Below are 10,759 nucleotides of genomic sequence, written 5' to 3' on the forward strand. Positions count from 1 at the left end.
CCTCTTTTTTGGATTCCCTTCTCATTTAGGTCACCACAGAGCACTGAGTAGAGTTCCCTGTGCTATACAGTAGGTTCTCATTAGTTATCTATTTTATACATAGTATCAATAGTGTATATATGTCAATCCCAATCTGCCAATTCATCCCACCTTCCCCCTTGGTATCCATACATTTGTTCTCTACGTCTGTGTGTCTATTTCTGCTTTGTAAATAAGATGGTCTATACCAATTTTTTCAGACTCCACATATATGTGTTAATATACGATATTTGTTCTTCTCTTTCTGACTTACTTCGCTCTGTATGACAGTCTCTAAGTCCATCCATGTCTCTACAAATGACCCAGTTTCGTTCCTTTTTATGGCTGAGTAATATTCCATTGTATATATGTACCACATCTTCTATATCTATTCCTTTATCCCATTTCTTAACTAGGACATTTAGCCTTTCCTTACTGACTGGAAGAGATCCTGTATGTGTCCAGAAAACAGCCCCTTGTCTGGATGTGTTGCAAATATTGCTCCAGTTTAATATTTACTATATCAAAGTTTTTTTAACTTTAGAAGCCCAATCTATCAATCACTTTCAAGAATTTATTTTATAATTTGACCTTTTACTACCATGCTTAAAAGCCTCTTCCAAAAAGGGGCTTGAGTAACTTTATAGTGGAGAAATCTTGCAAACATGAGTTTGACCAAAGGATCAAGGTTAACACCCCCAATAAGTCATGCTGACATGGTGGAAATCCTGACATGATGTCATGAAAACACTTCACCTCTGCAGTATTCTTTCCCCAAACCTCAAACCTCAGTCTAATCATGGGAAGATACCAGACAAACCCAAAGTGAGGGACATCCTACAAAACACTGACCAGTACTCGTCAAAGCTCTCGAGGTCACGGAATTCAAGGAAAGACTGAGAAATGGTCACAGATCAGGAGAGACGAGGGGATGGAGAACTAAACGCAAGGTGGTGTCTTGGACCAGGTCCCGGAGCAGAAACATGACAGTGGGAACGCTGGTGAGATCCCAGTAAAGTCTGTCGTTTAGCCAGCAGTAATGTGAATTTCTTAGTTTTGATACGTACACTAGGGTCATCCACAACGCCCTTCACCTCTCCAAGTTTTGCTTTTAGTTTTGATTGGGACAGAGAACAGTCTAGACAGAAAAGTCATCAAAGTTCGTGGCTATGGGTGGGGGAGGAAAGTGAGGTGGGAAGCGGTTCCTGGTTCCTTCTGACCAAAGCACCGGGGTGCGGAGAGGGATCGGGGCAGCCGGAATGGGTCTGGAAAGGTAAGCTGAGTCTAAACTCTAAAGAGTCCAGTCTTCAGAGCTTTGAAAGCGAAGGGGCTTAGCCCAGACTTGCTCCTGCAGGCAGTGGGGAAGCGGCAAAGATTTCAGTTCAGTGCCTGATATGGTTATTGGTTGAGTTCCCTTGTTCGTTTCCTAATGTACTGACCCCTCCCCCAACCCAGTACGGTGTAAGCTCCAGGAGAGCAGGGGCTGAGTCTCCCTTATGGAACATTTCCCCCCAAAACCCTGAACACCTGGCCTGTAGAGTGAACTCAGTGAATACTGGTTGAATGAAAGAAATCAAGTAAATGGTTTTTCCCACCCCTGCCCTTCACATCTAGTATCAGCCTGTGTGAATTAAGCTCTCTTATGCTGCTGGGCCTTTGCACAGGCTGCACCTCTGCCAGGCACAGCTGCTGACCTTCTGCTCGCCCTTCGGATTTCAGCTGAGACTTCGCCCTTTCTGAAAATCCTTCCTTCACTCTCCAAGTCTGGGTTAAACCAACTCCTCCAAGCTCCTGGGTTTCCTTGCCACTGGTCAGCTGTACTGTAACGGTGGCTCCCGGGACCACTGGCCCATCTAGGGGGCGGAGCTGGCCTCTCAGGTCCCCACCAGCTCCGTGACCAGCACACAACACTAGCAGCACATTCGTTTAAAATGGCAGCTCTTGGCAGCCAAAGACAACTTCCTCCCCACTCCCCATGGTCTAATTTGCATCTGTCAGTGTTTGAAAACAATTACCCAAAGGCAACTCTGATATATAATCCCTACCCACCACACTAATGAAGCTGTAATATATGGAGTCTGAAAGTGTGAGTGTTTTGTTTTTTATCATATTCCCCCCATGCCCAAGTTTCGGGAAACCATGTCCACACCCTAACCAACACAAGCCCGGCCAGTGGGGGTGGGGAAAATGTGGAAAAAGGGTAAAGAAAGTCTGTCTCTCCTTTTCTCTCCCAGACCAGCTGCGAAGAGGAAAAAGTGGCAAAGACAAAAAATTCACCAAGCATTAGAGTCACGTGGTTCTACATCTTGAATAGAAAAAATAGCAGAACCTCCTGGAGGCATCCAGAATTATACATCCTATGAGACCACGATCTTAAAAAAGGACATCTCTCACCATGGTGAATTCTCATCCTGGTTCTGCCAAGATTTGCTGAGTGACCTTGGGCCCATCGCCTGTAGGATGTTTCCATTAGGGAAGCTCTGGGGACATTAAAAAAAAAGGAGAAATGCCAAAACAGGCTTAACCAACCCTGTGATGTGTTTTAAATGCTGGCATTGAACAAATGACTGTTTTGTGCATTGTGCAATTTAAGCTGGACCACTGGCACGACAGTTACAGGCTTGATGATAAACATGAATTCCTAGCGCACATACCAGTGTGGCCCAGAGGAGAGGCAGGCTGCAGGGCCAACGTGTGTCTCCAGCGAGGAGCTCTGTCTGATACTGACTTTAGTGCCTCATCTGAAGACCCTCATCCATGTGAGGCCTGAGAGCCCTCACCTGCCCCGCACAGGCCCCAGTCACTCTGTTTTCTGGCCTCAGTTTCTTCTTCTAAGAATCGAGGCGGCTAGACCAGCAGCGGTTTCGTTTTCTTTTTAAAGTCACAGAATCTCTTTAAAGGGATCCTTCGCACCATGACATCTTTAATATTTGTAAGCAGAGTTTCTTCCCAGCTGGCCCTGCTTCCCACCACTCAGCCCTGTCCCCACAAACCCCTGAGTTGCTTCTGGGACCCATCCAAGGAATCCCAAGTTTCCCAGGATCACCATATAAAAACCAGTGAGGGACTTCCCTGGCGGTCCAGTGGTTAAGACTTCGCCTTCCAGTGCAGGGGGTGCAGCTTTGATCCCTGGTCAGGGAGCTAAGATCCCACATGCCTTGCAGCCAAAAAACCAAAACATAAAACAAAAGCAATATTGTAACAAATTCAGTAAAGACTTTAATATGGTCCACATCAAAACAAACAAAAAAAATCTTAAAAAAAAAAAAAAGAAAAAAACCCCAGTGAACCGGAGCCGGGTTTTTAGTTGCGACACCTGGGATCTTCGTTGCAGCATGCGGGATCTAGTTCCCTGACCAGGGATCGAACCCGGGCCCCCTGCATTGGGAGCGTGGAGTCTTAACCACTGGACCACCAGGGAAGTCCCCAAGACCACGTCTAGTATTGACAATTTACATGGCATTAGCAAGGCTTCGATCCTGTTAGAGGATGAGAGACACCAGGAAATCCTGTCCCCAGGGTGGGGTGACCGACCTTATCACCTGAGTCGGTAACAAATTCTCTGCACATCTTTGCCATCTTTGCCTCTCCAAGAGGTAGGGCTTGGAGACAAGCAAACCAAATTCTGATTTTTCGAGGGACCTGCACTTGCCACCCCAGTGCCTAGTCCTGGGGGGATTTGGGGAAAGGGGTGATAACAACAGGGTGGAAGCACCTGGCTAGGTTAAAACCAACACAGCAAAAGATCAGAGGAAACGAAGCTCTCTCCCTCCCTCCTATAATCCTGGGATCACACCCACCCCACCCCTGATGGCTGATGTCCTCCATTTCTAGGAAGCTCACTGAGAATCAATGTTTGCATTAGATTTGGTAAACACAGCCCTTTCCCCAACAGCCATGGTGATGGTGACCCGAGAAGTGGCCCCCTGAAGTCCCACAGTGGTAATTTGCATAGCGTTACAGAATTTGGGCTACTGGAGCGTTCTGATTTTGGCCACAAAATTCTGGCCTCCTAAGTACCTTCCAGCCATCAGATGGTAGAAGCACGTGAGACTGGCAGGTTAGAACCGGTGTGAAAAAACCGTCACGTGGGGAAAGTACACGTCATGATGATGAATTGGAAAACCAGGATATGAAATAGCAGAGCAAGCCAAGCAAGCAAACTAAAGAAGTCTGAATAAGACACCACCGTGTCGACAGCGGTCGTCAGCATATCATGATGTTTTCCTTCCGAGTTTTCTACAATCAGCATGTACTTCCTTTGTAACCTGGGGCAGAAAATAACTTCAAGAGCCTGTCTATCCAGGGGTACATGATAAAGTAGGGTTCAGGGAGCAGCAAGTAAGTTTAGTCACTAGTTTAGTCCCTGGCGTGAAAGTCAGTTTGAAGAGATAGGTCCTGCAAATGTCAAGATACATATACCCCTTGTCTTCCGGGGGCCCCAGCGTTTACTCCTTCTGGACGTGTGACCGTGGGTACCCCCCAAATTCCTGGCAGTGTGGAGTATAGGGAGAAAGGCGCCCTCGGAGGAGAAGTGTGCTCTGTTTTCTTTGTTCTTCAAGATCCATCCTCAAAATCATTCAAGACAGAATCGGGAAACTTGGGTTCTAGCCCCGGCTCTGATCTCAGGCCCGTCCTTTCCCTTCCCCTTTCCCTGGGCCTCAATTTCCCAATCTGTAAAACAAATGGAGTGGACTTTCGGATGGCTAAGGTCCCTTCTGGCTCCAGTATTCTAAGAGCTAAAGGAACCAGCACTCAGGTTTAAGGGCTGCTATGTCTGAGAAATCTAGGGCAAGAGAGAATAAGGAAACTTTCAGCTGCTCGGCCCGAGTAAACAACACAGACTAGAAGGCGAGGGCCAGCCCAGCATCTTGACACAGGGCTTGGGGCTGAGGGGAGGGAGGACCTGACAGTCAGCCTGAGGCACTTAGCAGAGATCCCCAGAGCACGACCTCAGGCCAGCATCTCGGGGCTGTCCAGGAGGGGTCGGGCAGTCTGGCCTGGAGCAGGCAAAGCCAAACAAGTGACCTGTTTCTCCGCGGAGCCAGAGCTCCCAGCATGGTGGGTGGTGCACCAAAGGCTCAATCCAGAAGAAAGGAGGAAGAAAAAACATCACCAGGCTAAACAGGGCCACCTGTCCAAACTGGAGAGGAGCAAGACAGATGTTGAGGAAACCTCCCACCTGGACTAACCTGGGGCCCATAACAAGTCTCTGACTTGAATGTGGCCAGTCTCCTGGGATAATGTAGAGGAACCTAGATCCGGTTCTGCTGCTGACTTGCTGTGGGCCCTTGGGTGAGTTCCTTCCCCTCTCTGAGTTTTGTTTGTCAAATGAGAGGACATTCTAGGGTCCTCCCGTGGCAGGTGAAAGGCCGTGCATGGTCCATCTCCAAGTAAAGGAGACTTATAACCAGGAGAAGGATACTCTTACAGCTGTCAATTGCAAAAAACAAAACAAAACAAACAAACAAATAAAAAACTCCTCTAAACTTCAGAGCAGACACAACAAAAGGGAAAGCAAAAGCCAGCAGCCAGAAGCAGACCCTTCACCACATCCCCAGTCAGAAGGCATCTGAGATTAGGGAATTTTCCTGGCACTTAGGGAGAAAACTCTTCTCAGTCCCTCGAATGAGAAGCCCAGAGCCAGAGGTCCTGGAGCTCTGGTCTCCTCCAGCCCAAGAGCTCTGAGGGCTTTACTGCCAGCCCTGCAGAGGGAGGGAAGAACATTTACCAGAATCGTGACCCAGGAAAACAGGAGCCCCCCAAAGGGACAGGCTGCCCACTGCAAATGCCAACAGGAGATGGGCTGCTGGCTCTGTCTCCAGCATCGCCACTCCTCGCATAGACGTAGACGCTCCTGGGGCTCGGGACTTCTGGAGCCAGAGAGCTGGAAAGCCGCATTTGGAGGGGCTTGGGCCCTGCCAAGGTCCCACCACCTTGCTCTGGTAGAGGACAGGCTGGCAGTCTGAGCCTCACACTGAATCCACAGATCTCCCCCTTGACCAGTGGTTACATGCCAAGACCACCTGTTAATCTCTGCCTCCTGTGTGGGGTGCCAAGCCAGCTTCTTCATTCCTGATGCCCCCACCAGCCTGCAGGCCAGCCTCCTTTCCCCTAGCAACCTTCTGCGAACTCCCATCCAACTTCCACGCAGCCAGATTTATCTTCCTAACACAGCAACAGGATCAAATAACTCTCCTGCTTAAAGAACTTGAATGGAATTTGTGTCTTTCTTGTCCGTTGTATACTGAGCACCTAGAACAGTGCCTGGCCCACAGAAGGCACACAGTCAACATCTGTGGATCGGTTCTAAGATGTCCACTGAATAAAGTCCCACCTGTGATGACCTCGCCCCACCTCTCCGGTCCAGCTCACTCCAGACCCTCCACTCCCTTTACTTCCCTGCATCCTCCCACAAACCCACCTGCCACTACCTGAGCGCCTCCCTCGGTCCAGCACACCTCGTGCACCTTCATACCTCCATGCCTTTGCCTGGGCTGTTCCATCTGCCCAGACACCCTTCCTACCCTGTCCCCTTGAGAGACTCCACTTCACTGTTTAATATACCAACATTCTTTTCTTAGCAGGACCTGCTGGCATGCCTCACCCTGAGTTACTTTCTTTCTTCTGTTCTTCCCTAACCCTGTACCATAGCTTCCTACAGAGTACTTGCTATGTGTGAGGCATGAATGTCCCCCCTCACCCTAGGTTATCATTCCCACTGTACAGATGAGGAAACTGAGGCTCAGAGAGGCAAAGTGACACTGTGGGTCACACAGCCAGGGAATGGTGGGGTCTGACTATATTGCCACCTCTTTACGACACTTGCCATTTACTGCTCACTAGGTTGGGAACTCTCTGAGGCCCCTTGGCCCTGTATCCCCGGGGGGCCGGCCTGGGCCTCTGTGATACTCAAGAGGCCCTAATCATTGAACCACTGGCAGCTCAGGGCATTGTGAGGAACAGATGCCCAGCCAGTCTCCCCCCCTTTCTCCCTCTTCCGCCTTTTCTGCCAATCTGGGCGATAGCTCTGGCAAGCTGGGGAGGGACACATTTGGAGGGAAAGGGGCCCCCTCCCAATTCCATTTGGCCCTATCAACTTAGGTCAAGATCCCTGTGTGACGTCTCCAAAGTGTGAAAGCCAGTCACAGGTCCCAGAGCCGACCCTTCACTAGGAAGGCCATCCTCGAAGTGACCCCCCCCTCAGAACGAAAGCCAGAAGCCAGCCTTAGAGGACAATCCCTCTCCTGCCTCCCGCCAGGCTGGCTCCGGCCCCGCCCATCCCGCTCCGTCTACACCTGGGTTCCCAGCTCCTGGACCACCCGCAGAGTTAGCGAGGACCCGTCGCAGCTTCTCAGAGCGCTGCACAAATGCCGGTCGCCACTACCCACCTGGGAGGATCCGGGCGGGACCCGGGAAACCGTAGGGACGTCCAGGTTTCCTGCACCCTCGTCCTTTGGCTAGGAAAGATTTCGTTCTGAAAGTGCCCATCCCTCTTAATCAGACTTGGCATTCCGGGCCACAGGGCTCCCTTCAGGGCGCAGACTAGAGATCTGATCTGGATCTGAGTAGTATTGATACTTGCTCTGCGGCAGGCACGAACGCCCCACCTCACCCCGGGAGGTTATCACTCCCATTTTACTAGGTGAAGAAACCTGAGTTACACCCCATTGCTCACACCCGATTCCTCACCCTTTGACTCTAGTACCTAACACACACGCGCGCGCGCGCACACACACACGAATCTAAATCCCTTAAAAGTCTCCCTTTCCGAAAAGGAATAAGGGATGGGGGAAAGGGCTCTTTCGGGCAGCGCCGGGTGGTTTCCTGGGACCTACTGAGAAGTTCTGCTCTAAGCACGGAGGGAAGGTGCCCCTTTGGCCAAGGGTTCGAAATCCGCCAGGCGGATGGCACCTGTCCCCGCCAACAGGGGGCCCGGAGGCCGGCTGCCTTCCCCCAGGCGAAGCCAGCTGGCCTCAGCGCGATGCCCGGGAGCCGGGTGGTCCCTCACTGGCCCGGCGCGGCTCCAGAGGATGCGAGTACGCAGTCCTCCCGCCGAAGACCCCGGGCAGGAAGCTCTCAGACGAACGGACAGACAGACCCAGACAGCCGTCGACTCCCTCCGGGGCCCTGTGGGGAACAATCCCTCCGCGGGGCGCGGCGGCGCGGAAGGCGCAGACTCACCGGGGCGGCGGCGGGTCCAGCTCGGTCTCGGTCGGGCGGCCGGGGGCTGGGGGCTACACGACCCCGGCCCCCACAGGCTGCCTCCTTCGGGTGCCGCGATCCCGGGGCTGGGGGCTCCGGGGAATCTCTGTCGAGGCAGCGCGGGGGCGAAGAGCGCGCAGCCCGCTCTCGGACCGGGATGGGGACGCAGGAAGCGCGGCCGCTGGGCGCCGGCGTGCCGGAGGGAGGGACCGCGAGAGGCGGAGGGCGGTGCCGGCCCAGAGCGGCCTCCGGCCCCGAGAGGCACCGCCCACCAGTCGACCCTCTCCGCCAAGCCCGGCCGTCCGCTCCACCCAGAGGCCCGCGGCGCCGAGCCCCAGCTGCGGAGGGCGGACACCCACTCCGTCTGGTCGGCTGGGGGAGGAGTGCGGGCCGGGGGCGCTGGGCCGCTTGAAGTTGGCTAAACCGGGGTGGGGGGCGGGGGGGAGGGGACAGGGCCCTGACTCCTTTCCCCCCCGCGGGGGACCGGGAATTGGATGTGTGCGGGTAGGGTGGGGAGGGGCGTCTCGGCCCGGAGTCCGGGTTTTAAGGGTTAAGTAAGAGCAGAGATTCCGTACCAGCCACGGCGGCTCAGCTCAGCGGGCCCACCTGCCGCGCCTTTACCTGGTGAGGCGCTCACCTGGCCAGCCGGTGCACCGGCCTCCCCCCTCCCCCGCCCCTTCCTGGGGAGGCCGCCGCCTCCCTCTTCACCCTACGGCAGGTTCAGGGCGCTGAGCCCCGCCTGCACCGCACAGGGCTGGGGCCCTGCGAGGTAACTGATGGGCGGAGGTAAGAAAGGAGGAAGCGAGTTTTTGAAAAGCGAGTCAGTTCAGGCCCTCGACTCGGCTCCCCACCCCCTCCCGGGTTCCCTGGGCGCCCTCCGGGTCTCACACCTGGGCCTTGGTCGGGGTGGAGCCCATTCCAGGTGCCTGTGCCCGCGCCCGGGATGGGGGCGCCCCGGCTCGGGTGCCTCCCCAACTGGGAGCCCGTTCCCAGCTTTGCGGAGGACTTGCCCAAAGCAGCACCGGTTGGTGTCCTGCTGACCAGGTGGCAGGAGGGTGGTCCGCCTCTGCTTAGAGCCCCAGAGCTGCTGCCCAAGGCCTGGCTCTGGGGAGCGTGAACCACAGCTTGGGAGGGCGCCTCTTACCTGCGATCCTGCGTGGGGCCCCTGCCTGGAGGTTTGCCCTGGAACTGCGCTGCTGGGACCCAGCCCGATTCTCAACGCAGAGGGAGAAGGTTGCCCTTCTCCTCTCTCAACCTTAGATTGTTCTGAATTCCAAGACCGGTCAGGCCAGGGTCCCTTTCTCCGGTGAGTGTCCAGCCCTTTGAAGTTCAAGACCTGAGAAAAGCTGATAGGCAGCTGGCCGGGTGTCAGAGAACCTAGCTGAGGACAGAAGGCGCCTCCTACTGGGAATCTGCCCTGTCCAGGATGGAAAATAGACACCCTGGTGGTAATTGCAATCAAGTTCACTTACAAACTGCTGACTTCATGGGTACACATGGTCCCCATGTGTGTATACCTACAGAGTGGTCACACGTGGGTATTTTTTTCCCGTTGCTTCTTAACGGCAACAGTTCAACAGGACCCTGGTGTCTATAAAGAAGCCAATTTGGGGGTGGGAAAGGCATTTAGAGAAACAGAGTAATGAGTCTCCATAAGTATATCAATAACTGGTATTCCTCACATCCTTACTGTGGATCAAGCACCAGGTTACCACCTGCTTCCCTTGCACCATCTTATTTAATCCTCATAACAACCCTGGAGATGGTTATCAGTTATGCCCACTTTATAGAACAGAAAGCTGAAGCTTAAAGGGGTGAGGTCATTTGCCCAAAGTCATACAGCTGAGAAGTGTCAGGAGCTTGACCCAAGTTGGTCCCCTCCAGAGCCTGTGCTCTCCCTGCTATAGAAAAATCACTTGTCATGCTCTGGGCCCTGAGACAAGCTTCCCCTGCTTCTCCTGTCTGTCACGCAGGAAGAAGACACCATTGTCGCACTCTGCATGGTGATGTAATTCTTTACAAGTCTGCCTCCTGCTCTCCTGAGGACTGGGACCCCTGTGCCCCCATACTGGTCCCCTGCAGGTGCTTACTAAATATTTGCTGGATGAATGAAAGCCCCAAATAATAACATTATCTTAGCAAATGGGGAGAACCTTTGTGTAGAAGGTTTGAGAGCTGTGTGTATCCACTGCAAAATTTAGACAATGAATTTGGGAACCTTCCAGGCTCTGAAGGAGTGATGGGAAACAGTCACATAGCTCTCAGATAAGACCAGGAATCTGGTTTTCATTTCACTCTGCAAGACCAACTTTGGAGAGGCCTGGACTGCGGCTGATCATTTCAGACAGCTGTTCCAGCTCCTACCCAGAGGCAAAGGGCCTCAGTACTTTTCCATGCCAGGGTCCAACTCCAGATCCGCCCTGCTCTGTTGCACACCCAACTGGGCAGGTCTTGTCTATCTGAGAAAATCATCTTCAGAGTGTTCCTTTTAGGCAGGCTCACCCTGGCTAATCTGGGGAGAGGCTGGAGAAATTCT

General features: G+C 53.1%; 1 protein-coding gene across 2 annotated transcripts in view; it reads right to left on the reverse strand.

Moving 5' to 3' along the window:
- The window catches only part of TMEM51 (transmembrane protein 51), a 49,220-nt gene extending 39,690 nt beyond the window's left edge, over positions 1-9,530 (reverse strand). Inside the window, exon 1 of one of the 2 annotated variants that reach the window (XM_061187082.1) lies at positions 9,368-9,530. The gene's annotated coding sequence lies outside the window, so the exon portion shown is untranslated. Of the gene's footprint in view, positions 1-8,202; positions 8,555-9,367 lie in introns of those variants that run through there. The other variant, XM_061187081.1, reaches the window with a different exon arrangement.
- Positions 9,531-10,759: the final 1,229 nt, after the last annotated feature.

This window comes from Eubalaena glacialis, chromosome 3 (genome assembly GCF_028564815.1).
Source record: "Eubalaena glacialis isolate mEubGla1 chromosome 3, mEubGla1.1.hap2.+ XY, whole genome shotgun sequence".
NCBI classification, from domain to species: Eukaryota; Metazoa; Chordata; class Mammalia; order Artiodactyla; family Balaenidae; genus Eubalaena; species Eubalaena glacialis.